The 26877-nt window shown below is 44.2% G+C and overlaps 1 long non-coding RNA gene across 1 annotated transcript; it reads right to left on the reverse strand.

Annotated features, from left to right (window-relative positions):
* Positions 1–24346: 24346 nt before the first annotated feature.
* On the reverse strand, positions 24347–26856 carry LOC112896345. The gene is made up of 3 exons (XR_003229430.1): positions 26528–26856; positions 26284–26440; positions 24347–24554 (listed from the first exon to the last, which is right to left on the reverse strand). It is a non-coding gene; the product is annotated as an uncharacterized LOC112896345 (long non-coding RNA).
* Between the last annotated feature and the right edge of the window lie 21 nt (positions 26857–26877).

Consider the following 26877-nt stretch of genomic DNA (forward strand, 5'->3'; position numbering starts at 1 on the left):
TCAAAAGGGCATGGACTCCTTAGCAAAAGGTTTGGGCTGAAGCGGTATGTTCTAACTAGGAGCGTTAGATCACGATCGAGCGGCCCTGATCCATGGCTCGGGTCAACGGGCGCTCGGAGCGGCGGGGTGGTCACCGGAGCCCGGTCTCCGCGGCGGCGCCTCGCCGGCGTAGGCCGATCCCGGCCATCCGGGCTCGGTTTTGGACGAGACCTAGTCCAGAAGAAAGCTCGCGGTGTGCGCAACCCATCTGGGCGGTTGGCACGAGTCTACAGCGGCTGAGACGGCACACTCGGCGGCGGAGGCGGGTCGGTGCGGCGGCGGTCACGGGTGAGCGGCGGTCCGGTCGCTGCGGGAAGCTAGGGACCCCTACATCTAGTGCGAAAATACTCCCGGGAAGGATACGATGCTCACCGAGGTCTCGGGTCGGGCGTGTGATATCCAGGTAGTTAAGACAACTAGATACTAAGTTTGGGTGTATAATGTATGCATGTTATAATATATACAAGTTGTATCAGACATCAGGGGTATAATTGTAATTTAAGAATTGTGTAATTACTTGAGTGTAAGTGTGTAAAAGTACTTTTAAGTGGTAAAACTAAATCATGATACAGAAGAACAGGGCAAAAGTTAAATAAAACATAAGAGAAAGGTACTTTATTGGAAACTAGGGATCTATGTGTAATTAACACAAAATATAAGGGGTTTACATGTGAAATGGTTAAAAGGTAAAAGTAAAACTCAGTTTTACTTAAGGACTAAAATGTAAAAAGAACTAGTAATGATGACTGCAGGAAAACTTGCAAAAAGACCCTAAGCATTAAAGCAATTTGTTTGAATTACAAGGCAAAGTTTATAATTTGAATTGTGTTGTAAAGTTTAAAATAAAACTATAATCATTGGGATTTTGAACTTGAACCTTAAAGCAATCTGGTAGGATTTGAGATTCTCTACAACTTTGCTTTAGGCACTTTTCTCATTAGGCTTTTGTATCAACGGGAATTTTTCCTTTACAGAGAAGTCCCTGGAAGTTTCCAGATTCGCAAATCAGTCCTTCTGACCCTGGCAGCCTTCTTCCTCCTCTGTCACGCATGCTTCCTCTCTGTTTCTCTCTGTTCTGCCTCTGCTCCCGCCGCTCATCGCCGGCACAACAGCCCGAGCACCACCTCCTGCTAAATTTGCTCCCACGCGTCGCTTCACAGCTCTACCACCGTTCCTGATCCCCGGCGCTGGCACTTCTACCGTGTGCCACGGCGTGTTGGTACTGCCAGCACCACCTGGGCGCCAGCATTTCCCTGCTCGCCGCCCCGCCGCGTGGAGGGAGCAATAGAGACCCCCGGAGCTCTATCTTGTGGGCGCATTAGTACCGCAAGAATCTCCGCAACCCGTTCCTTCCCTTAGTTAGTTGTTTCCTTGCTCCTAGACGCCGGTACACCGTCGCCGTTCTTCCCCAATCCCGGCGAGCTCGGCGCCACCGCGGACCCGCTCCTGCAACCCTCCTCCGCCCGAACCACCACTCCGGGAAGCTGCCCCTTAGTCCCCTGAAGCTATTGGACCAAACCCGTGCCGCCCTACTTGCCCGGAGCGCCGCCGTCGAGCTTTGCCCCTCCGCCGGCCATCTGCTCTCCGCGGGCAGAACGCTACACGCCCCTAGAAGCCTAATCGAGCCCCTCCCGAGGTAGCCCCCGATCTCCTCTCACTAATCCCCCTCCTCTCCCCCACTATTGCGACCCGAGCATCACGGATTTGGCCGGTCAAATGGCGCCGCCCCTCTTTGACTGCGGCCAAGGACTCCAATGGAGAAGACAGTAAAGTTTCAGGGGGTTTTGTGCTAAAGCTAAGGGCTGTTTTGTAAATCTTATTTGAGATCTTTGCTGTGAACTTTGAAAATGCATAGAAAACAGTAGAAAAATCAGAAAAATGTGAAATTGGTTGGGTTAGAAACCTTATGATAAGCTCTGCAACTTTTATTTTATCACCATGCCATGAAAGTACATAGTTTGTCCTGTGTTTTAAATACTAGTAAAAGGATGCATTAATTGAATCTTGTGATCCTTAGCCCTGTTGCTGTTAGTTTTTGGAGCATGTATTGTAGGTAATGTAAGTAGCTCTGTGTAAATTTTTGAGGCCTAAATCAGCTCTCTAGCTAAAGTAATTGATTACTTTTGTTATAAGTTAGTAAAAGCTTGACAATTTAATTTCAGAAGTATCTATACATATTTAAGGATGAAACTTTTACTATAGTCTGGTCTTTATGAGTGTGATATAACATAAAAATTTGAGAAGCAGAAACCTAATATAACTTAAGTTATAAGTTTTAAACTTAGATTGCAAGATAAGTCATAAATAATAATTGGAATGCATGAAAATTTATGGAACTTTTCTAGAATACTAGACATAAGTAGTTGATGATGTTCTTAAATTGTGAACCCTAATTGTTGTATAAAAACCCTAGTTTTAGTATAAAATTCCAATTACAATTATATCTTGAAATTTTAATGTTAACCTTAATTAGTTTTGTGGCTTAGAACCTTTAGAGTAAAATTTCAATAAAACCTAACCATGATAATTTTCATAAATATTAATTATTTACCTTAATTTAAGATTTGGTTAAATAATTCAAGTTAGCCATAATTAAGTAATAACCAAAGGTTAATTACAATATTTAGCTAATAAAATAAATAAAAATTGCTAAGTGTGTGTAGTGTTGCTTAAGGTAATTAGATACACTACCAGTAGAGTTAAATTAGATGTTTAGGGTAACCCCCCGGTTGCCTAACGAGACTAATTAATTTAATTAGTACTCGATAAATGACTGCCCAGTACAGGGTAGTTAGATTATCATCATAATGTGATCTTTCTTAAATTGGACTGCAACTTTATTGTGAATTAAATATAAAATACATGTATTCCATGAGTTATAACTCTGCATCTCATATAGATTCGACCACGCTCGCTGACGGGGATTATCAACTGATCCCGGAACAAGAAGAAGTTTATTCAGAAGACCCCGGGATTCTTGTTACGGATTTCTCTGAAGCCCCGAACCAAGGTTCGGAAGAAGCTAGTTTGACTAACCCCAACCCTGCTAGCGAAGGCAAGCCCCGGACATAACCCCTACTTTATTACACTGCAACCTATGTTATTTATATATCTTTCTGCATTAGGTTCTTAGGAGTTGTTTGGAAACCTTAGTTGCATTATTCTAGGAACCAATGTATTGAACACTAGAACTTGAGTTCGACTAGCTGCTCTGCTTATAGGACCGGTAAAAGTCGAGTGATTTCCTGTCACTCGCGCGATATAGGAATTGTAATGTTTACATTCCTGCTATCATTATAAGGATGCCGGACGGGAGTTTATGAGGTATCATGGTTGAGATGATACCCCGTCTGGGTTGTGGAATTTGATAAGGTCGCAGTGTGTGGTAGCGGTGGCTAAACATTTGAAAGTACTAGCCACATGCCGTGAAATATGGTAAGCGGTAAGCCTAGTAACCGATCGGCCCGAGGAGTGGACATACCACCCACCACATGTATTTGCTTCTTTTGGTTACTTTGTTCGACGTGTAGGCATATGTGTTGCTGGGCAACCAGGAGTACGGGTTTTGTAGTCGCGCTACAGACGTACGTCCTGCACTTTTGTAGTGCGTATGACCTGCAGTCGCTTGTGGTGGCACTGATCCACGAGTCGGAATGAAAGGCAAACGGTTGCTTCGGAATTACCCTGTGGAGTTCCAAGCGTGTGTGTTAGGTTTACCTTGCAAGGGTTGAATTTCGATTCAGGAATCGTCCGCCTCTCACGATGTATGAGACTGCTTATCCCCTTTATCACATAGAGTAACAAGAGCAATCATGTGATGTATGAGTAAAGATTCTACCATGTTTGGATAGTTATAGGTGCTTACCTAGAATGGTTAATTCAACTAGAACCTGAAAGCTAAAAGTTGAAAATAAGGATCTACTCTTTGTTGCTTTTCAGCTGAAAACCCTACCCAAAGCTAAAAGCCAGCATGAGTCTAGTTATGGGCTAAGATATACCCAATTCCGGGTAAGTCTTGCTGAGTATTAGTATACTCAGCCTTGCTTTCATTTATTTACTCCAGGTAATCCTTCTGAGGAGCCCGCGTTCATTACACCGTGGCCTTACCCTTTGCCTGATGGTTGGTCCGTGGAATGGGATCCGTCCCCGGCCAACACAGACCCCGCCGAGTGATATTATGCCAGGGCTAGCATAATATCTGTAATGACGCCATGTATAATAACTCCGCTTTTCAAATTCCGCTGCTTTAATCAGAAACTCGAACTTGTGATGTAATAAACTCTCTTCTGTAAGAACAAATGTTATTTTGTATATTTTTGTAATATAACTGCCTGTGGTGTAAATTATTTTGGGCATTGTATCTCTGGACTCACCTTCGTGTGAGGTACCTTGTTAGATCCTGCGTTCGGTGGTTCATCGGGACGTTACCCGACAGACCAATAGTTTTATACCGTTTGAAGTGCGAGGTAGCCCTGCATTAAGGACTCGCGCACTTGAGTCGGTATAATTCAGGTTGGTTCTGCCACAGCTGGTATCAGAGCTAACAAGAGTACTCTGGAGATATAATTAGCCTTAAAAAGTAATTTTTAATATAAAAATTGATTAATCAAGTATTTGCGAACTACGGTGGTTCGTTAAGGATTATGTATAGTACGTAAGCCCTAGGGTAATGTTATTAGGGGAATTACAGGTGGCTGTAATATATATATATATAATTCTGACTTCCAGCATTACTTTTCTGTTGAAACTTAAATTTATGCACAACCCAACCTTACTTTCTGTAACGACATCTTCGATCGGGAGGTAAGAAGGTAAGAATCCTCAGCCAACTGAGGGAGCTTGGCCTTCCTGTCGGTGATGCGAACCGAACGCTGATTCTCAAGCAGTGGCCTACTTGAGATGCTGCCAATGTACCAACCTCGGTTGACTACATTGGGAGTATATGGTTCGGCGCAGGGTATGGCGATCGCTGTTCATACCCCCGCATTTTTGCGGTATCCCCGTGAATACGTTATTCAATAACGTATGTTAACGTTGTCTGTACGGCGGTAATTGTACAGATACTGTTTCTATAGTGAGCAGTAATGAATGGGGACGCTTTCATGACATGCTGGCATGAAAGGTTCATTGGATATATATGCATTGTGGTTTTCTGCAGGTACACTAACCATGATTCCGAAACTAGGACGGATAGGATTTATCGACTAGTTAATAGTGAGAGACGTATTTATGTTATGCCACCGTAACTAACCACGTAAGACCAAGATTACTTGGCAGTTAATTTTTGTTTGTGAGATCGGTTAGTACGTGCATGCATAATCCATTAATCAACTAAATTGAATGCTTGTTTAATGCTTCCTAAAGAAAATGGGCAACATGTTGGTTTTTCTTAGTTGGGTAAGTAAGAATCTTAGTTGGGTATCTCAGGCATCCATCTGATTTCCAGCCTTTGCTGTTATCAGAATCAGCTATCTTAATCCAATTTTACCTTGTAAATTTTCTCAACAGGGTAAAAATATCTTACCATTTGCATTGTTGTCGCAGATGGCTGCTCCTGCTAATACCTTTTGGGATCAGGAGGGGCACTTTCACACCAATGGTTTACATTGGGAGGGATTTCCTCGTCTTTTGTGGGAATCCTTGAGTATGTTTCATTATACAGAGCCTCCTCTGTATGATGGGGTAGAGTATCTTGAAGAAGGAGTTTCCCGCTGCAGGGTTAAGATGATGATTCCTCAGCACCCTTTCCGCTCCTTATGGCCTCCCATAGAAGTGGAAGTGGTTGGATATCGTCTAGTGGATACTCTTGAAACTGCTGCTTTAGAAGGAATCAAACTCTTCTGCAATCAACATCCGATTGAAGTTGCTTCATATCCTATTGGGTTATTCCCTACCATAGACCCGAGTAATTCGGACTGGGATTTTCGGACAAATCATCTTGGTCATTTGCTAGGAGATATAGCTGAAGAAACCGTCCGTATTGTTACCAGGTTTATGGATGTGCAATACCGTTACCAAAAGCTACTGCGTCATGGGGTAAGTCAGATAACTGGTGTGGCTCAAAGCCACTATCGGAATGCTGATCACCAAGTGACCCAGATAGAAGAATTGCAAGCTTTGGTGACTCAGAAGGATGAAATTATTGCAGCAAGAGATGAGACAATCCTCCATCGTGAAGATCAGATCAATGAGAGTGATCATATTATCACTCAGCGTGACACTGTTATTGAGTTCCTACAGGCACAAATTCATGATCTGATACTTGTGGCTGATGATGCCCAAGCTCACATTGAGGAATTGCAGCAGCAACCGATACTTCCTGCTATACCCCTAGTACCTGAAGAGGAAGAAGAAGAAGACCCAGAGGAAATTAAGGGTATTTCAGAGATTGATTCTGAGCATGGGGACCCTGTTATTAGTCCCCATCACTCTCTTTCAGGCAGTCAATCCTCTGTAGGAAATTTCGACGATTTTTAGTGAATTGTCAAACCTTCGAGATGTAATCTAAGCGAATGTAATAATTAAAGTAGTCAAACCTCGTGCCATTTGATGTAACATAGATGGCCTATGTAGTAAACTTTCGACATGTGATGTGAGAACTATTGGGTTAGCAATGTAATATAATTTCCGGTTTCATCATCTTGTTCATTATCTTTAAATTTTGAGATGAGATGATTTGCGGAATATATGCATTGATTATGTCTTCTGAAATTGGGAGTAAAGATATATGGTTAATAATGGACATCTCCTTTATTTCAGATGGTTGGAGCTACACGAGGAACCCCGGAGGGTTTCAGGGCTGATCAAGCCAGTGGTTCTCAGCAACCACCACCACCTCCTCCCAACCTTGCCGAAGTCATGGCTCGGCAAACGGAATTACTTAATATGTTGGTTCAAGCCCAACTGAATCAGCAGCAACAATTCCGAGGAGGCCGGGATGATCGTAATCCTCCTGTGGCTAGCTACCAGGATTTCCTCAGTACTCAACCGCCTTTCTTCAGTAAGGCCGAGGAACCATTGGATGCCGATGCCTGGCTCCATATTATTGAATCAAAGTTCGCTCTACTGACCATACCATGTGCGGATTCTAGCAAAGCTTCCTTTGCTGCTCAACAACTTCGTGGTGCTGCTAGAATCTGGTGGGACAATTTTTATGCCATGCAACCTGCAGGGCATGTCATCACATGGGATGAATTCCGGGTCGCTTTCAGAGCGCATTATATTCCCGCAGGATTATTGGAACGAAAACTTAACGAGTTTCTGGCTCTTACCCAAGGTGCCAACACAGTTTTGCAATATGCACAGAATTTCAATCATCTGTGCCAGTATGCAGGGTATCATGCAGATAATGATACCAAGAAACAAGACCGCTTCCGTCGGGGCCTGAACACCAAACTCAAGGAACGCCTGAACCTTGTTAAGGCAAATACTTTCAGTGAGTTGGTTAATATGGCCTTAACTCAAGAAGACTGTATTGTGGCACATTCTGCCGAGAAGAAGCGGAAGAACCCTGCTGGAACCTCGAGTGTGCAACCACCGAGGTATCGGGTGGTTCCCAATACGCCACCCAGAGCACCACAACGCAATGCCCCTACGGGAAGATTGGTTTTTAGGCCACCTCAGCAGCAAGGAAGGTTCAGACCTCCTGTGCCCCCGCAACCAGCACAACAATCTGGCCAACGGCTAAATATTCCGCAAGTGCCACAGAAAGGCAGCAACTATCGCTGCTACAATTGCGGAAGTGCGGACCATTTCATCCGAGATTGCCCGCGGCCTAAGAAGCTTAATCAAGGGCAGAGCTCCACCCAGGGAAACCAGAATAAGGGAAAGAAGCCGGTGATGCAAGTCCGTCAAGGACGGATTAACTTCACCACTCTTGCGGAACTTCCAGATGGAGCTCCTGTCATGTCGGGTACATTTTTTATACATCACAAACCAGTTGTTACTTTATTTGACTCTGGAGCAACACATAGTTTTATTAGTAACAACTGTGGAACCCGACTAGGACTTGAATCTTGTCCTATCCAGGGGTCATATATGATCACTACCCCTGGAGGAAATATTACTTCCAACCGAATAAGTAGATATGTGCCAATTCAGTTAGGTAGTAAAGAGATTAAAACTGATTTGGTTTTACTCAGTTTAGAGGGTATCGATGTCATACTTGGGACAAACTGGATGACTGAACATCGAGTCCAGTTAGACATATCTTCCCGGGTTATCGAAATTGATTCACCATATTGTGGAGCCATTACTCTTGTTCTGCCTCCACCAGAATGTCTACACCCTTGCGCATATGCTATCACAGATATCAAAGTCAAGGATATTCCGATAGTATGTGAATACCCCGATGTCTTTCCCGACGATCTGCCTGGAATGCCACCGGATCGAGACATCGAGTTCATCATTGAACTTCAACCGGGTACTGCTCCAATTTCCAAGAGGCCATATCGCATGCCTCCAAATGAATTAGCAGAACTGAAAATTCAACTTCAAGATCTTCTTGATAAGGGATATATACGTCCAAGTGCTTCACCTTGGGGTTGTTCTGCTCTCTTTGTCAAGAAGAAAGACGATAGTCTGAGACTATGTGTCGACTACCGTCCCCTCAATGCGGTTACTATTAAAAATAAGTATCCTCTTCCCCGCATTGATATCTTATTCGATCAACTAGCTGGAGCAAAGGTCTTTTCTAAGATTGATTTACGCTCCGGTTATCATCAGATCAAGATCAGGCCTATTGACATTCCAAAAACGGCCTTCTCAACCAGATATGGGCTTTATGAATATCTGGTTATGTCATTCGGACTTACAAATGCACCGGCATATTTCATGTATCTCATGAATTCTGTATTTATGCCGGAGCTTGATAAATTCGTCGTGGTCTTCATCGATGACATTCTGATCTACTCCAGAACCAAAGAAGACCATGCTAATCATTTGCGTGTCGTTCTTCAACGACTACGTGATCATCGCCTTTATGCCAAATTTTCAAAATGTGAATTTTGGCTGGATAGTGTGAAATTTTTGGGACATACTATCTCTAGTCAAGGCATATCGGTTGATCCAACTAAAGTTCAAGAAGTTATGGACTGGAATCCTCCCACTTCAGTCCATCAAATACGAAGTTTCCTTGGATTGGCAGGATATTATCGCCGATTCATTCCAGACTTCTCCAAGATAGCCAAACCCATGACTGAGCTACTTAAGAAAGAAGTTAAGTTCCGTTGGGATGATAAGTGTGAGGAAGCATTTCACACTTTGAGAAAACTTCTGACGACTGCTCCAGTACTAGCTCAGCCAGATAGTAACCAGCCTTTTGATGTCTATTGCGACGCTTCTGGAATTGGCCTTGGTTGCGTTCTTATGCAAAACAACCGGGTTATTGCTTATGCATCCCGAGCACTTCGGACTCATGAGCAAAATTATCCAACACATGATCTTGAATTGGCAGCAGTTATTCATGCTCTCAAGATCTGGAGACATCATCTTATGGGCGCTAAATGTAACATTTACACTGACCATAAGAGCCTCAAGTATATTTTCACTCAGGCTGATTTAAATATGAGGCAAAGGCGTTGGTTGGAGTTAATCAAAGATTATGACCTGGAGGTACACTATCATCCGGGCAAAGCTAATGTGGTTGCGGATGCACTTAGCCGCAAGTCACATTGTCACTGTTTGACTATCTCCACTTTTAATGACACTCTTTGCCATCAAATGCGGAGACTCAATCTGGAGATTATTCCCCAAGGTAGTTTAAACTTGATCTCCATTGAGTCTACTTTGCGAGATAAAATCGTCATGTCGCAGCTACATGATGAGGGTGTCAATATTATTAAATCCAAGCTATCCCAGGGAGAAGCTAAGTATTGGTGTTTTCACACTGATCGTCAAGGAGTCCTGTGGTTCAACGATCGACTTGTTGTCCCTAAGGATCATCAACTTCGTAAGCAAATCCTCGACGAAGCACATTTGTCCAAATTCTCTATTCATCCTGGTAGCACCAAGATGTATCACGATCTTCGGCAACATTTTTGGTGGACCAGAATGAAGAGAGAAATTGCCAAATATGTGTCCGAGTGCGATACATGCCAGAGAGTCAAAGCCAGTCATCTCAAGGCTTCTGGTACACTTCAGCCATTACCCATTCCATCATGGAAATGGGAAGACATTAGTATGGATTTCATTGTCGGTCTTCCCAACACATCTCAAAAACATGACTCTATATGGGTAATCATCGATAGACTCACAAAAACAGCTCATTTTCTTCCGGTGCATACCACTTACTCAGCTAAGAAGTATGCCGAAGTCTATCTGGAACAAATTGTTCGATTACATGGGGTTCCGAAAACTATCATATCTGATCGTGGACCCCAATTTATTGCACGGTTCTGGGAGCAGCTACAATCAGCTCTAGGAACTAAATTGATTCGAAGCTCTGCATATCACCCCCAGACTGATGGGCAGACTGAGCGAGTTAACCAAATTCTTGAAGACATGCTCCGAGCTTGTATTATTCATTATGGTACAAGTTGGGACAAGTGTCTTGGTCTAGCTGAATTTGCTTACAACAACAGTTACCAAGCTAGTCTTCAAATGGCTCCTTTCGAAGCGTTATATGGTCGCAGATGTAGAACTCCTTTGAGTTGGTCTGAGACTGGTGAACGCAAAATCTTCGGACCAGATCTAGTCATTGAAGCCGAAGATAAGGTTAAGGTTATTCAATCTAATCTTAAAACCGCTTAGTCCAGACAAAAGAGTTATGCAGATAAGAGGAGGAAACCTCTGCAATTCCAGATAGGAGATTTTGTCTATCTCCGAGTATCACCTACCAAAGGCGTCCAACGCTTTGGCATAAAGGGGAAGTTAGCACCTCGGTATGTCGGACCCTTTGAAATTCTTGATGATTGTGGCCCAGTGGCTTACAGACTTCGTCTTCCATCTCAATGGGCGGCTATTCACGATGTCTTTCACATCTCTCAACTTAAGAAGTGTGTCAAAATACCCACAGAAATCGTTGAGACAGGTACCCTTGAGATTGAACCTGATTTGTCGTACATCGAACAACCTCTTCGAATTCTGGATACTAAGGAAAGATTCACCAGAAGAAGGGCAGTTAAGATGTACAAAATCTTATGGGATCATCACACCGAAGAAGAAGCGACTTGGGAAACTGAGTCTTATCTTCAACGGAATTTTCCAGACTTCCTTCAAGCCAATCCCCAAATCTAATTATTCAATTCTATTCAGCTTCGGAATCTCGGGACGAGATTCTTTTTAAGGGGGGAAGGCTGTGATATCCAGGTAGTTAAGACAACTAGATACTAAGTTTGGGTGTATAATGTATGCATGTTATAATATATACAAGTTGTATCAGACATCAGGGGTATAATTGTAATTTAAGAATTGTGTAATTACTTGAGTGTAAGTGTGTAAAAGTACTTTTAAGTGGTAAAACTAAATCATGATACAGAAGAACAGGGCAAAAGTTAAATAAAACATAAGAGAAAGGTACTTTATTGGAAACTAGGGATCTATGTGTAATTAACACAAAATATAAGGGGTTTACATGTGAAATGGTTAAAAGGTAAAAGTAAAACTCAGTTTTACTTAAGGACTAAAATGTAAAAAGAACTAGTAATGATGACTGCAGGAAAACTTGCAAAAAGACCCTAAGCATTAAAGCAATTTGTTTGAATTACAAGGCAAAGTTTATAATTTGAATTGTGTTGTAAAGTTTAAAATAAAACTATAATCATTGGGATTTTGAACTTGAACCTTAAAGCAATCTGGTAGGATTTGAGATTCTCTACAACTTTGCTTTAGGCACTTTTCTCATTAGGCTTTTGTATCAACGAGAATTTTTCCTTTACAGAGAAGTCCCTGGAAGTTTCCAGATTCGCAAATCAGTCCTTCTGACCCTGGCAGCCTTCTTCCTCCTCTGTCACGCATGCTTCCTCTCTGTTTCTCTCTGTTCTGCCTCTGCTCCCGCCGCTCATCGCCGGCACAACAGCCCGAGCACCACCTCCTGCTAAATTTGCTCCCACGCGTCGCTTCACAGCTCTACCACCGTTCCTGATCCCCGGCGCTGGCACTTCTACCGTGTGCCACGGCGTGTTGGTACTGCCAGCACCACCTGGGCGCCAGCATTTCCCTGCTCGCCGCCCCGCCGCGTGGAGGGAGCAATAGAGACCCCCGGAGCTCTATCTTGTGGGCGCATTAGTACCGCAAGAATCTCCGCAACCCGTTCCTTCCCTTAGTTAGTTGTTTCCTTGCTCCTAGACGCCGGTACACCGTCGCCGTTCTTCCCCAATCCCGGCGAGCTCGGCGCCACCGCGGACCCGCTCCTGCAACCCTCCTCCGCCCGAACCACCACTCCGGGAAGCTGCCCCTTAGTCCCCTGAAGCTATTGGACCAAACCCGTGCCGCCCTACTTGCCCGGAGCGCCGCCGTCGAGCTTTGCCCCTCCGCCGGCCATCTGCTCTCCGCGGGCAGAACGCTACACGCCCCTAGAAGCCTAATCGAGCCCCTCCCGAGGTAGCCCCCGATCTCCTCTCACTAATCCCCCTCCTCTCCCCCACTATTGCGACCCGAGCATCACGGATTTGGCCGGTCAAATGGCGCCGCCCCTCTTTGACTGCGGCCAAGGACTCCAATGGAGAAGACAGTAAAGTTTCAGGGGGTTTTGTGCTAAAGCTAAGGGCTGTTTTGTAAATCTTATTTGAGATCTTTGCTGTGAACTTTGAAAATGCATAGAAAACAGTAGAAAAATCAGAAAAATGTGAAATTGGTTGGGTTAGAAACCTTATGATAAGCTCTGCAACTTTTATTTTATCACCATGCCATGAAAGTACATAGTTTGTTCTGTGTTTTAAATACTAGTAAAAGGATGCATTAATTGAATCTTGTGATCCTTAGCCCTGTTGCTGTTAGTTTTTGGAGCATGTATTGTAGGTAATGTAAGTAGCTCTGTGTAAATTTTTGAGGCCTAAATCAGCTCTCTAGCTAAAGTAATTGATTACTTTTGTTATAAGTTAGTAAAAGCTTGACAATTTAATTTCAGAAGTATCTATACATATTTAAGGATGAAACTTTTACTATAGTCTGGTCTTTATGAGTGTGATATAACATAAAAATTTGAGAAGCAGAAACCTAATATAACTTAAGTTATAAGTTTTAAACTTAGATTGCAAGATAAGTCATAAATAATAATTGGAATGCATGAAAATTTATGGAACTTTTCTAGAATACTAGACATAAGTAGTTGATGATGTTCTTAAATTGTGAACCCTAATTGTTGTATAAAAACCCTAGTTTTAGTATAAAATTCCAATTACAATTATATCTTGAAATTTTCATGTTAACCTTAATTAGTTTTGTGGCTTAGAACCTTTAGAGTAAAATTTCAATAAAACCTAACCATGATAATTTTCATAAATATTAATTATTTACCTTAATTTAAGATTTGGTTAAATAATTCAAGTTAGCCATAATTAAGTAATAACCAAAGGTTAATTACAATATTTAGCTAATAAAATAAATAAAAATTGCTAAGTGTGTGTAGTGTTGCTTAAGGTAATTAGATACACTACCAGTAGAGTTAAATTAGATGTTTAGGGTAACCCCCCCCGGTTGCCTAACGAGACTAATTAATTTAATTAGTACTCGATAAATGACTGCCCAGTACAGGGTAGTTAGATTATCATCATAATGTGATCTTTCTTAAATTGGACTGCAACTTTATTGTGAATTAAATATAAAATACATGTATTCCATGAGTTATAACTCTGCATCTCATATAGATTCGACCACGCTCGCTGACGGGGATTATCAACTGATCCCGGAACAAGAAGAAGTTTATTCAGAAGACCCCGGGATTCTTGTTACGGATTTCTCTGAAGCCCCGAACCAAGGTTCGGAAGAAGCTAGTTTGACTAACCCCAACCCTGCTAGCGAAGGCAAGCCCCGGACATAACCCTTACTTTATTACACTGCAACCTATGTTATTTATATATCTTTCTGCATTAGGTTCTTAGGAGTTGTTTGGAAACCTTAGTTGCATTATTCTAGGAACCAATGTATTGAACACTAGAACTTGAGTTCGACTAGCTGCTCTGCTTATAGGACCGGTAAAAGTCGAGTGATTTCCTGTCACTCGCGCGATATAGGAATTGTAATGTTTACATTCCTGCTATCATTATAAGGATGCCGGACGGGAGTTTATGAGGTATCATGGTTGAGATGATACCCCGTCTGGGTTGTGGAATTTGATAAGGTCGCAGTGTGTGGTAGCGGTGGCTAAGCATTTGAAAGTACTAGCCACATGCCGTGAAATATGGTAAGCGGTAAGCCTAGTAACCGATCGGCCCGAGGAGTGGACATACCACCCACCACATGTATTTGCTTCTTTTGGTTACTTTGTTCGACGTGTAGGCATATGTGTTGCTGGGCAACCAGGAGTACGGGTTTTGTAGTCGCGCTACAGACGTACGTCCTGCACTTTTGTAGTGCGTATGACCTGCAGTCGCTTGTGGTGGCACTGATCCATGAGTCGGAATGAAAGGCAAACGGTTGCTTCGGAATTACCCTGTGGAGTTCCAAGCGTGTGTGTTAGGTTTACCTTGCAAGGGTTGAATTTCGATTCAGGAATCGTCCGCCTCTCACGATGTATGAGACTGCTTATCCCCTTTATCACATAGAGTAACAAGAGCAATCATGTGATTATTAAAGATGATGTATGAGTAAAGATTCTACCATGTTTGGATAGTTATAGGTGCTTACCTAGAATGGTTAATTCAACTAGAACCTGAAAGCTAAAAGTTGAAAATAAGGATCTACTCTTTGTTGCTTTTCAGCTGAAAACCCTACCCAAAGCTAAAAGCCAGCATGAGTCTAGTTATGGGCTAAGATATACCCAATTCCGGGTAAGTCTTGCTGAGTATTAGTATACTCAGCCTTGCTTTCATTTATTTACTCCAGGTAATCCTTCTGAGGAGCCCACGTTCATTACACCGTGGCCTTACCCTTTGCCTGATGGTTGGTCCGTGGAATGGGATCCGTCCCCGGCCAACACAGACCCCGCCGAGTGATATTATGCCAGGGCTAGCATAATATCTGTAATGACGCCATGTATAATAACTCCGCTTTTCAAATTCCGCTGCTTTAATCAGAAACTCGAACTTGTGATGTAATAAACTCTCTTCTGTAAGAACAAATGTTATTTTGTATATTTTTGTAATATAACTGCCTGTGGTGTAAATTATTTTGGGCATTGTATCTCTGGACTCACCTTCGTGTGAGGTACCTTGTTAGATCCTGCGTTCGGTGGTTCATCGGGACGTTACCCGACAGACCAATAGTTTTATACCGTTTGAAGTGCGAGGTAGCCCTGCATTAAGGACTCGCGCACTTGAGTCGGTATAATTCAGGTTGGTTCTGCCACAGGGCGGAGCTGCAGCGTGGGTGGCCGGCGACGAGGACAGGCGGCGCTCGCGAAGGAAGGCGATGCCAAGGTGGCCGGGCCCTCTGGGTTGCGGGGATCGGTCCGGGAAGCTCCTGTGGAGGTGGCCCGAGGGTTAAGGACACCTGAGACTCACCGGCGGCGAGGAATCGCAAGGCGGAGCACTTACCGTGGGCGGTTCCACGGCGGTGGTGCCTTCCAATCCGAGCAACGGCGCACGGTGCAGAGGCTCGGGCGCGCTTGGGGAGGCTGCTGCAACTTGGAATAGGCCCGAGAGGCGCCTGTGGATAAGAAGAGGGCTAGGCAGCCTCGGCGTGCGGGTCGCCGATCCAATGGATGCCGCGCATCCCGCGGGCGGTTGTGGCTCGACCCCATCCGAGCTCGGGGTAGCTTCCAGAGGAATCTAGGCGGGGTGCAGTGCGGTGGAGTGGGCCCAGGGGTGGGCAGAGCGGGGCCATGCCCAGGGATAGGGCGGCCGGGCCGGCGGGGAGAAAACAGGGGAGGGGCGCGAGGAGGGAGATGAGCCTGACTAGTGGGACCGCCGGGTCAGAGAGAGAGCGCTCGGGCTGGGGGAACAGAGGGGAACTGGGCTGGGCGCGTGCTGAGCCTCGGGAGGAAAAAGGAGAGAGTGAAGAGAGGAAGCCTGGGGGAGAGAAAGGAAGTGGGCCAGCGTGGCCCATGCGGGGGGGGGGTGGAAATGGAGGAAGAGGGGAGAGGGAGATGGGCCGCGGGTTGGGAAGGTTGGGCTGCCAGCTAGGCTGTTCTCCTTTGTTTTGTTTTCCTCCTTTTCTTTCCCTTTCTAGACTAACTCAATTCAAATTGAATCCAAACGGAATTTGAATTCAAACTCAACTATCCAACCAAACAAAAGAAATGCACCAGCATGAATGCACAATCATGTTGTTCTTAAGTAAATTTTATTTCTTTGTATAATTTAATTATGTTAAATGCAACCTAAGCTCAATAAATCTTTAGAAAAATTAATGGAGCCAATTTAAATCCATTATAAATCTTGGAAATTTACATTAGGGTGTTACAAACCTACCCCCCTTACAGGAATCTCGTCCCGAGATTCGAATAGGCTAGCTAGCAAAGAGATCGGGATACGTCTTCCTCAGCTCATCTTCTCGCTTCCAGGTAGCCTCATCCTCCGTGTGATGACTCCACTGTACGCGGCACATCTTGATCTTCTTGTTTCTGGTAACTCTCTCAGATGTCTCCAGAATCTTCACCGGATGCTCGGTGTAGGTCAGATCCTCCTGCACATCCAACCCTTCCAACGGTGCTTGCTCTTCTGGCACCCTCAAGCACTTCTTCAGCTGAGACACGTGGAACACGTCATGCACTCCCGAGAGGTTGGGAGGCAACTCCAAACGATATGCCACCTCTCCTTTCCGTTCCAAAACCCTGAACGGACCGATGTATCAAGGGGCTAGCTTCCCTCTCACATTAAACCTGCGGATTCCTCTCATCGGCGAGACCTTCAGGTACACATGATCACCCACTGCAAAGGTCAGATCTCGACGACGAACATCCGCGTAACTCTTCTGACGAGTCTGTGCGACCCTCAAGTTCTCTCGCACCTGCTGTACCAGCTGTTCTGCCTCCTTAACAATATCCGGACCAAACACCTGCCTCTCGCCAATCTGATCCCAATACAGTGGAGTCCTGCACTTCCGACCATACAGGGCCTCGAAAGGAGATTTCTTCAGACTGGCCTGATAGCTGTTGTTGTATGAAAACTCTGCATACTGCAGGCATTTATCCCAGCTGGTACCATACTGAATAGCGCAGGCTCGAAGCATATCCTCCAACACTTGGTTGGTTCTCTCTATCTGCCCATCTGTCTGAGGATGATAAGCAGTGCTGAAACGCAGCTTCGTATCCAACAAATCATGCAACTGCTCCCAGAACCGTGAAGTGAACTGAGATCCTCGGTCAGATATGATCTTCTTCGGAACTCCATGCAGATAGACGATCCTGGAGATGTACAACTCCACGAGTCTGGCACCAGAGTAAGTAGTGTTCACCGGGATGAAGTGGGCAACCTTCGTCAACCAATCCACCACTACCTATATAGAGTTGTACCCTTTCTGAGTACGAGGCAATCCCACAATGAAGTCCATGGTGATCTCCTCCCATTTCCACTCTGGAATCTTCAATGGCTGCAATAGACCTGCTGGCCTCTGATGCTCTGCCTTGACACGCTGACAAGTGTCACAGATAGCCACGTACTCCGCAACGGAACGCTTCATTCCATATCACCAGAATCGTTCCTTGAGATCATAATACATCTTCGTGCTGCCCGGATGAATGGAATATGCCGTATCATGAGCCTCACTCAAGATCAGCTTCCTGAGATCCGCTACATCCGGCACACATATCCGACCCTTGTACCACAAGGTACCCTGATCATCCTCTCTGAAATGAGGTGCCTTGCCCACTTTGAGCAGTTCACGGATCTCCTGCAGCTTCTTATCTTTTTTTTGATGCTGCCTGATCTCTACCTCTAGAGTGGGTTCTGCCTCGAATGATGTACCGAGGTGTGATGCAGGAAACCCAGACTCAACTGCTCAAACTCCTCGCATAACTCCTGAGGCATCTGAAAAGCCACGGCCATGTTAACATAGTTTTCCTGCTCAGAGCATCTGCTACAACATTGGCCTTGCCCGGATGATAGTGAATCTCCAGGTCATAATCCTTGACCAACTCTAGCCATCTCCTCTGCCGCATGTTCAGCTCGTTCTAAGTGAAAATGTACTTGAGGCTCTTGTGATCAGTGTAAATATCACACCTCTGCCCAAACAAGTAATGCCTCCATATCTTCAGAGCATGCACAACTGCGGCTAACTCCAGATCATGAGTGGGATAATTCAGCTCGTGCCGGCGCAACTGCCGCGAGGCATAAGTGATAACTCTGCCGTCCTGCATCAGGACGCAACCAAGACCATCCCTTAAAGCATCACAATACACTGTGAACCTCTTGCTCTGGTCTGGAAGAGTAAGGACTGGCGCCGTAGTCAACCTCTTCTTCAGCTCCTCGAAGGCATTCTGACGCTCATCAGTCCAAGAGAAATCCACACCCTTCTCCAGTAAGGAAGTCAAAGGCTTCGCAATCTTGGAGAAATTCTCAATGAACCTCCGATAATACCCTGCTAAGCCCAGAAAAGAGCGGACCTCCTTCACTGTCTGCGGTACCACCCAGTCAAGCACATCCTTCACCTTTCTAGGGTCCACAGCAATACCTCCCTTGGAGATGACATGACTGAGGAATGGAACCTCGTCAATCCAGAATTCGCACTTGCTGAGCTTAGCATACAGCTTGTGCTCTCTGAGCCTCTGCAACACAAGCCTCAGATGCTTCTCATGCTCTGCCTCTGACTTGGAATATACCAGGATATCATCAATGAATATCACCACAAAGGTGTCCAGATAATCCATGAAAACCTTGTTCATCAGATGCATGAAGAAAGCCGGAGCATTGGTCAGGCCAAAGGACATGACCGTATACTCATATAGCCCATACTTGCAGGTGAAGGCCGTCTTCGGAATATCCTCAGGACGAATCTTCAGCTGGTGATAACCCGAACGCAGATCAATCTTCGAGAATACACAAGCACCCTGAAGCTGATCAAAGAGATCCTCGATACGAGGCAATGGATGCTTGTTCTTGATGGTGACTGCATTCAGATCCCGATAATCGACGCACATCCTCTTCGCGCCATCCTTCTTCTCTACAAGCAATACAGGAAACGCCCAAGGAGAGAAACTGCAACGGATATAACCCTTGGCTAGCAACTCGTCGACAGTCTTCTTAACTTCCTCATGCTCAACGGGTGCCATACGATAGGGCCGCTTAGCAATAGGAGCTGTGCCAGGCAAGAGATCAATAGAAAACTCAATGTCGCGATCAAGCGGCATACCTGGCAAATCATCCGGAAAGACATCCGGAAATTCAGACACCACGCGAATACCATCCGTGGGTCTAGCCTCCATCTAATAGAGAATTCCAGAAGGCTCCGAAGCACTGACTGTGACTTCCTGTCCATCCGGTGCTGACAAGTGGACAGTCCTCTGAGCACAATCAATCTTGACACCCTATCTAACAAGGGTCTCCATTCCCAAGATCACATCGATACCCTTGGTGTCTAGCACCATCAGATTAGCACTGAACTCTACCCCCCTTATGACAACACTAACTATGGGACAGAAGATATGAGACCTCAACTGCCCTCCCGATGAAGATACCAACATGCCCCTCTTTAATGTGCTAGTATGAATGCCATGATGCTCAACGAAAGACCGAGTAATGAAGGAATGCGTAGCACCAGTATTGAAAAGCACTGTAGCAGGGTGAGTATTGACCATGAACGTACCAATAACCACGTTGGGAGCCTCGACCGCTGACTCGGCCGTCACGTGGTTCACCCTGCCCTGGGATGGCGCCTTGGGCTGAGCTGGGCGCCCCTGCTGTCCCGACTGCGCCTTCCGAGGACAGACGTTGGCGTAGTGTCCCGGCTCGACACAGTGGAAGCACACTCGTGGGAGTGCTGGGGCCTGCTGCCCGGCAGGAGGAGTAGGCACTCCCTGCCGCTGAGCTGGTGGAGCGGGTGGAGCAGAGCGTGCCGGAGGCGCTGGAAGCCTCTGGCCCTGTCCTTCCTGCTGCTGCTGCTGAGGACGGGGCGGGTACTGCTGCTGGCACTGCTGGTACTGCTGGACCTGCCTCTGGTACTGCTGCTGCGGGTACTGGTACCGAGGCCGGGTGTTGCTGCCAGACGCAGCAGGAGCCATCTTCCTCTTCTTGTCCACAATCTCCCGGCGCTTGCGCTCGGTGTTGAGGGTAGCGTCAACCAGCTGGTTGAAGTTGTCAAAGCGGTGGTTCATGAGCGCGTACTCCAGGTGGTCATCGAGTCCCTCCCTGAAGCGCTCCTGCTTATCGCCATCATGGGCGACCTCAGCGGGGGCGTAGCGAGCGAGCTGGAGGAAACGGTCACGGTACTCGGTCACCGTCATAGCTCCCTGAAATGATAATCACCGGAAAAGAAGATGGAAATTTACTCAACATTTCTTACAACAAGGGTGGGTTTGAGCTCAAAAAGAAATTGCGGAAAGATTTTACTCTAATTTACCTGCTTAAGCGCAAGAAACTCCTTGTGCTTCATCTTCATCACTCCAGCAGGGATGTGGTGGTGCCTCAAACGCTCTCGGAACTGGACCCAAGTGAGGGCGTCACGGTCCCGAGCTGGGTAGGACTCCCACCAATCGAGAGCTGAGCCTCGCAGCTGCCCTGCTGCGTACAGGACTCGCTCCCTGTCGTCGCACTGAGCAACATCCAACTGGCGCTCCACTGAACGAAGCCAGTCGTCAGCCTGAAGTGGATAAGCCGCATGAGAGAACGTCGGCGGGTGACCCCTCAGAAAGTCCGCGCGCTTGTCGCGGGGCTGCTGCGGTGGAGGAGGTGGTGGCTGAGTGTGGATCTGCTGCAGCGTCTGAACAGTGTTGTTCAGAGTGGCCATCATCTGCATCTGGAGTTGGAAGAACTGCTCCGGAGTCAGAGGTGGGGGCATCGGCAGCGGCTGGTTGGTACTCTGGTTGTTCTACCCCTGCTAGCCAGAACCGGTGCCGGTGCTCCTGGTGTTCACCATCTGTTTGCAGCATAGCGAAATTCATAAGAGATAGATATTGTACAACTTCCGGAAAGAAAACTCTAATAGGATAAAATAGAGAGAAAAGAGTGTACGGTTTTACCCCCAACGTTCTAACTCAAGTTTGATTATTTAATTCCGGTTTGCATTAAAGTCGTTTTGCATGAACAAGTTTAACTTCTAAACTTTGCAATCAACCAAAAATCCAAATCAAACATTTTGCACAATCACAAACATTCAATATTCAAACGTTAGCCGAGTTTATCACTCCACTCGACTAAAACAAACAGGCGCTCTAGCGTATTTTTGCAAAGGCATCCTAGACTTATGAGGACAGTCAGAAAATTGCAGGCCACGTCTACTGAAATTATCGGACTAATTCTCGAAAAAAAAATGCAGAGAGGATTAGCAAACTCGAGGTTAAGAGCTCAAGGAATAGAAGCAGAAACGAATGTTTGAGTTTTGCGGAAGCAAGGCAAGCGAAAGGAAATCCCTAAACTCGACCATTCCTATCTAGGCTTCATCCTACAGTCGACCTGGCTCTGATACCAATTCTGTCACACCTGATTTATAAGAACATAAATCGAGCAATCATATATGCGCCAGGATCAAGTCACGCATATATACAATAGAATTATCAAGATATCACAACACGTATCTCGAAATAAAAGCGTATAAATTATAAATGAATATCTTTATTACAACTGAATCAAGAATCAGTTCAAGGAATGCGGAAGCGTAAAATAAATACATGAAAAATAGGGCGCCATAGGGACGTCGGCTGGGAGACAACCGCCTAGAAATTGTCGAGTCCGCTGATGTAGTCCTCCACGTCGCCTGGTACTGAGCAGCAGTCGAAGATGTCCCAGAGAGACACAGAAGAGTAGAGAAGGCAAGTGTGAGTACACAACTTGTACTCAACAAGTATAACACGAATTATGAGGCTCTAGGGTTAGCTGACTCAACTGCATTAGCTTTTAATCTTGTCAAATTTTATTAAATCTAATTACTACAAGTGGATGAATTACCATAACCCAAGTTACATAATGATTAATCAAGATTAAGCATAAGACTACTGAGAACCAAGCCAAACCACCAAAGGTACAACCCACTAATCAGACGGAGGATCTAGGCCGCTCATGACCGTGAGCACGGCTAGTATACCAGTTTTACACTCTCGAGAGGTTGCACAACTTTACCCACAAGTCGTGAGCTTAAAAAAGAACGCTAGTGGTCCACCCCACTTCCTTAGGTGAGATGGCTAGCAAGCACACTACGAGACCGTTACAAAGGATCACGTTGGTAAGGTGTAACCGCTAAGGATTCTGGATCAGCGACGACAGGGCCCGCCTCACGGGGTACAAGCACACAGCACAGACCAAGCCGGAGGAGCAGGGACCATTGAAGCTTACCACCCCTCTTGCCCCGCAAGTAAGTTACTCCCGAACCAAAATGACCTAATTAGTAAGTCAAGACCGTCCCATTCCAGTCTTGTGGTTGCGCGGTTGTCCCTGGTTATCGCTCTATGAACCGGTCCTTATGGAGAGAGGCCAACCAAGCACTAAGCACCGTGCTGGCCCCCTGAACCATGTTTCTAATAAAAATATATTTTAAGGAGACGTGAACCGCTCAAGCACACAGCATAGAGAGCCACTCTCAGAATTAAGTTGCATATAACCATTAATCAAATTAATTAAAAAGGACCGAGGTGTGTGAGAGCGCAGCACCTAGCACAACTAACCAAAATGCAACCTAAGATATTTTTTGTAAAGGATAAAAGGTGGCTAGGGAGTCCTTATAGGCATACAGAATTAAAATGCAGTATGAAATTATATTTAAAAGTGATAGGATATTCATGTTATACTTGCCTTCCTCAAAGTTCTCCTGCTGCTGCTCAAACTTACCATATTTTCAAACCAACTAGCTGTTAGTGCCACGTATGCAAAATCCAAAATTTTTAGGTTGGAAAATCCAGAATTTCCAGGTTGTGCCTGTTAGTTCCAATTGCCGTGCATTTTTAAGGCTTTTGTGTCTCTCTCAACTCACTTAGATTACTTGAACACTGAGACTAAACCAAAATACACCGAGACTAAACCAAAATACAATGTGATGCATCCTCTTGATAGTACAGCATACCTATACTTAAGATCAAAGATAGATTATATTTCAACCATTTTAGCTTCTTAAAAGTGTATATTGCCATGCTTGCATCCAACTTGATTTCTATAACTTGAGCACAACTTGCTTAAGCTAGTGACTTGAACCATCGTCTTTGAATGAGATCCACTTCTAATTCGAATCACCGTCTTCACAATGAGATGCTAGAAAGATTGATATTTGGTAATATAAACACTGTATATGATTAAGATTTTTCAAGTTGAATCTAAAGAAAGTTTTTTCATCCCAGTGTTGGTGCATCAGTACAAAGCAATTATCCTTCACCAAGCTTGGTCCCACAAAACACTATCCTGAATTCTAACCATTCATCCTTTCTTGCATCAAATAGAGCTTCATATAATTAATGGAATCCATTCTTTACAATTTTTTGCAACTTATATCTTCTATTCATAGATTATCTATTTTTTCATATAATATTCCCTTCTAGTGCAATGGTCTTGTCAACAAGTTTTAATTGGATATGAGAATAAATAGTTATCATTAAACACGCGACTCAATCCATATAATACTCGTTGCTTGGTCAATATTATCACTTTAATTATAGCCTTATCACAGATGTTATATGAGCTTTTTATCTTTATTTTTAATATACTTTATCACAAAGTATGATAGTCAATTCCTGCTCATATACTTAGTTCTTTAATCGTGGTATCATTCGATTCACCAAAACTCACAATTCACCAAAATCCACTTTAAGTCTAAACGCACTTTCTAAAAGAAAAGGAAATGTTCGAGGGACGCGCTGGCGCGCGGAAGCGGAACCGCGCACGTAGCAAATCTGGGAAGCCAGAAAGGGAGTGTCATTGTTGCCTGAAAGGGAAAGTACGGAGTTGTCGGAAATCGATTGTTAGTTGCCCTCCGCGCGAATTAGCAACAGCCCCAGATTTGCTGCGCGCGCGGTTCTGCTTCCGCACACGCTACTGTCAGATTCTCTTTTACGCTCAAATCATTCGGGACCGTTGGGAAAAAATAGAGAGTAAAAATTAGGTGGAACATTTCATACTAAAAGCTACTTTCAGCGTCATTTTAAAAAAATTTACTCATGAAAAATACTTATAGAGCATGAGTGTTAACAAAAATGTCTATATATATAAGTTGTCCTATATAACTGTGCCCTTCTTTTATTTAATACAAAACTAATGTTGACATCTGATAAAAAATAGTAAAGATCTGAAACACGGGAGCAAGGTGGTTCTGTTACCCACGTAGCCTGTCATTTCATTCTTGCCCTGGGAAAATAAAAGAAAATTATGAGTAAAATTCAGTGAGTCTGCATGTTGCTTATTTTGTAGGACAAACTTATATAAGTTATATTCCATTGATCTGCATGTTAACATAACTTATGCAAAAAAAAAATATGTATAAACAATCTGGCCCAACTTATTTGCATGATAAAATTATGATGAAGAAAGGCTCTGAAAAATGTTGTTCTATGAAGTTATATCTCTGAATTAGATATGATCAATAATCTATGCGCATAACTTGTGCAAAAGATATGTAAAAGTTGATCTCGCGACTTAACTTATTGACTGACCAAAATTATCTACATAACTTATGCGTGACAAATATAAATACCAAAAATCTTTTAACCAAACTTATTGACATGATACAAAATTATCTACATAACTTATGCACATAAACTATAAGCAATAATCTCTATGCCTAACTTACTGACATGCATAAAAGGATTTGCACATAAACTTATAACTGGTATACAACAGATGTAACTTTTGTGTCTAACATATATGCATGGCAATTGACATATATATTGTGCAAAACTTTTGCGCTGTAACTTATGCCATACAAAACTTGTGAATTTAAAAAATATGCATTAAGAAAAATATATAACTTCTTTGCATAATTTATGACTAGGATATAACTTCTGGACTATAACATCTAACTTTTGCATCTACCTTATGTGCGTGACTTACACTGTGCAAAACTTTTGATAGGAAAAGATTTTGCATTATGATAAAAAAGTTTGATATAAAAAAGTTGTTTACATAACATTTAGAAAGACTTATCTGATGATTTTTCTAAAAAGGAGCAATACAATATGAGTTTGGAATCATGATAAGTTCTGTTACATTTTCAGCATACTATAAGAGTAGCAAAGGGCCTTAACCTCACCCCTTTAGATCACCAAACTTATAAAAGATAGATAGCCCTGCATGTATAATAAATATAAGCTCCCTTTCTAATCTCTCTTAATACTACAACAGGATTAGGCTTACATTACATTTATATACGCATCCTAGATTTTGCTAGGGTCTGCAACTGTACTTATCAGCATACTTCATCTCTTCTTTGCAAAAATGTGCCATCTGTGATTGAAAACTTCACATGGAAGCAATACAAAAGACTTTACTCCCCCCCCAAAATAGCAGGGACAAGGGACAACAGTAGACAATGGAACTTAAACAATGTTTAGTTATCCATACTGGAATTCATTCGAATTGAACTACTGATAATGCATCATGGTGAGCAAATCATAGGGAAAAATACTGATAAATAAAGCATCCAAGACCCATGCTTAAAATGTGAAAAGCATCAGTAGCAGCTCAATATTTATCGAAAAGAAAGCTGGTAAAAAATAACCCCCACATTTTGAAATGTTGAAAAGATGACCTCTCAAAAACCCATCTTTGTGCAACTGTATGTATTTTTATTTCAACACCCCAATATAATACTGAATGCCTCCGATAATCAAACAGGGACAATACTAGATTCTGCTTACATCAATAATTGTATGTAGTATACTTCACTTTGGATTTCTTCTGACTAACACATCACTTGATAGTTTCCATGCTAATTATTGTACTTGAACGCCATCAGTTATGTCTATACTTCATTAAGTAGTATAAACAATATAAAAAATGACAGACTTAATACAATTGCTAACCAGCTATTTTTCAATTTATGGGTAATTAATCACAACACACCAGGCAAAGAAATTACCAAAACAAACCAGACGTCTGCTGAAGCTTCCCTCTCCGCGCAGGTATAAATTTTGCCGGGCAAAGCACTCGCCGGGAACACGCCGATCCCTCGCCGGACCCCACGCTTCACCGGGGCTGTGTGCCCTTGCTGGTGCTGCCACTCCCCTCTACCGGATCTGTGAAATAGAGAAAGGGGTGAAAAAAAAGGTGAAGTGGATCTGAGAACGAAGAAAGGGAATGTAAATGGAACCACCGCCGGCGACCTAGGCTGCTGCCGTTTCGCCACGGGTAGGCTGCCGTTGACCCATATCCCCTATCGCAGCTGAGCTGTGCTGCCTCCGCACGCCGCGTGCCCCACCGTGAGGACCTCCCCGCCTGGAGTCGTCGCGAGCGGGAGCGTGCCTCTTCTGAGCGACGCTCGCTGCCCCGCCGCGCGGCCTTCGCCGAAAGCCGCTGCACGCGGGCATGGCCGCCGTCCGCCACGATCGTCTCAGATCTGACGAGGGGAGAAAAAACGGGATGGAGGAATAGAGGAGAGGAATCGCCGGCTGGGGAATAGACGCTTCACGCGGAAAAGAAAAACGAAAGGTTAAAAAGGCAGCTGTGGGGCCCA

This window comes from Panicum hallii, chromosome 6 (genome assembly GCF_002211085.1).
Source record: "Panicum hallii strain FIL2 chromosome 6, PHallii_v3.1, whole genome shotgun sequence".
Classification (NCBI taxonomy): domain Eukaryota; kingdom Viridiplantae; phylum Streptophyta; class Magnoliopsida; order Poales; family Poaceae; genus Panicum; species Panicum hallii.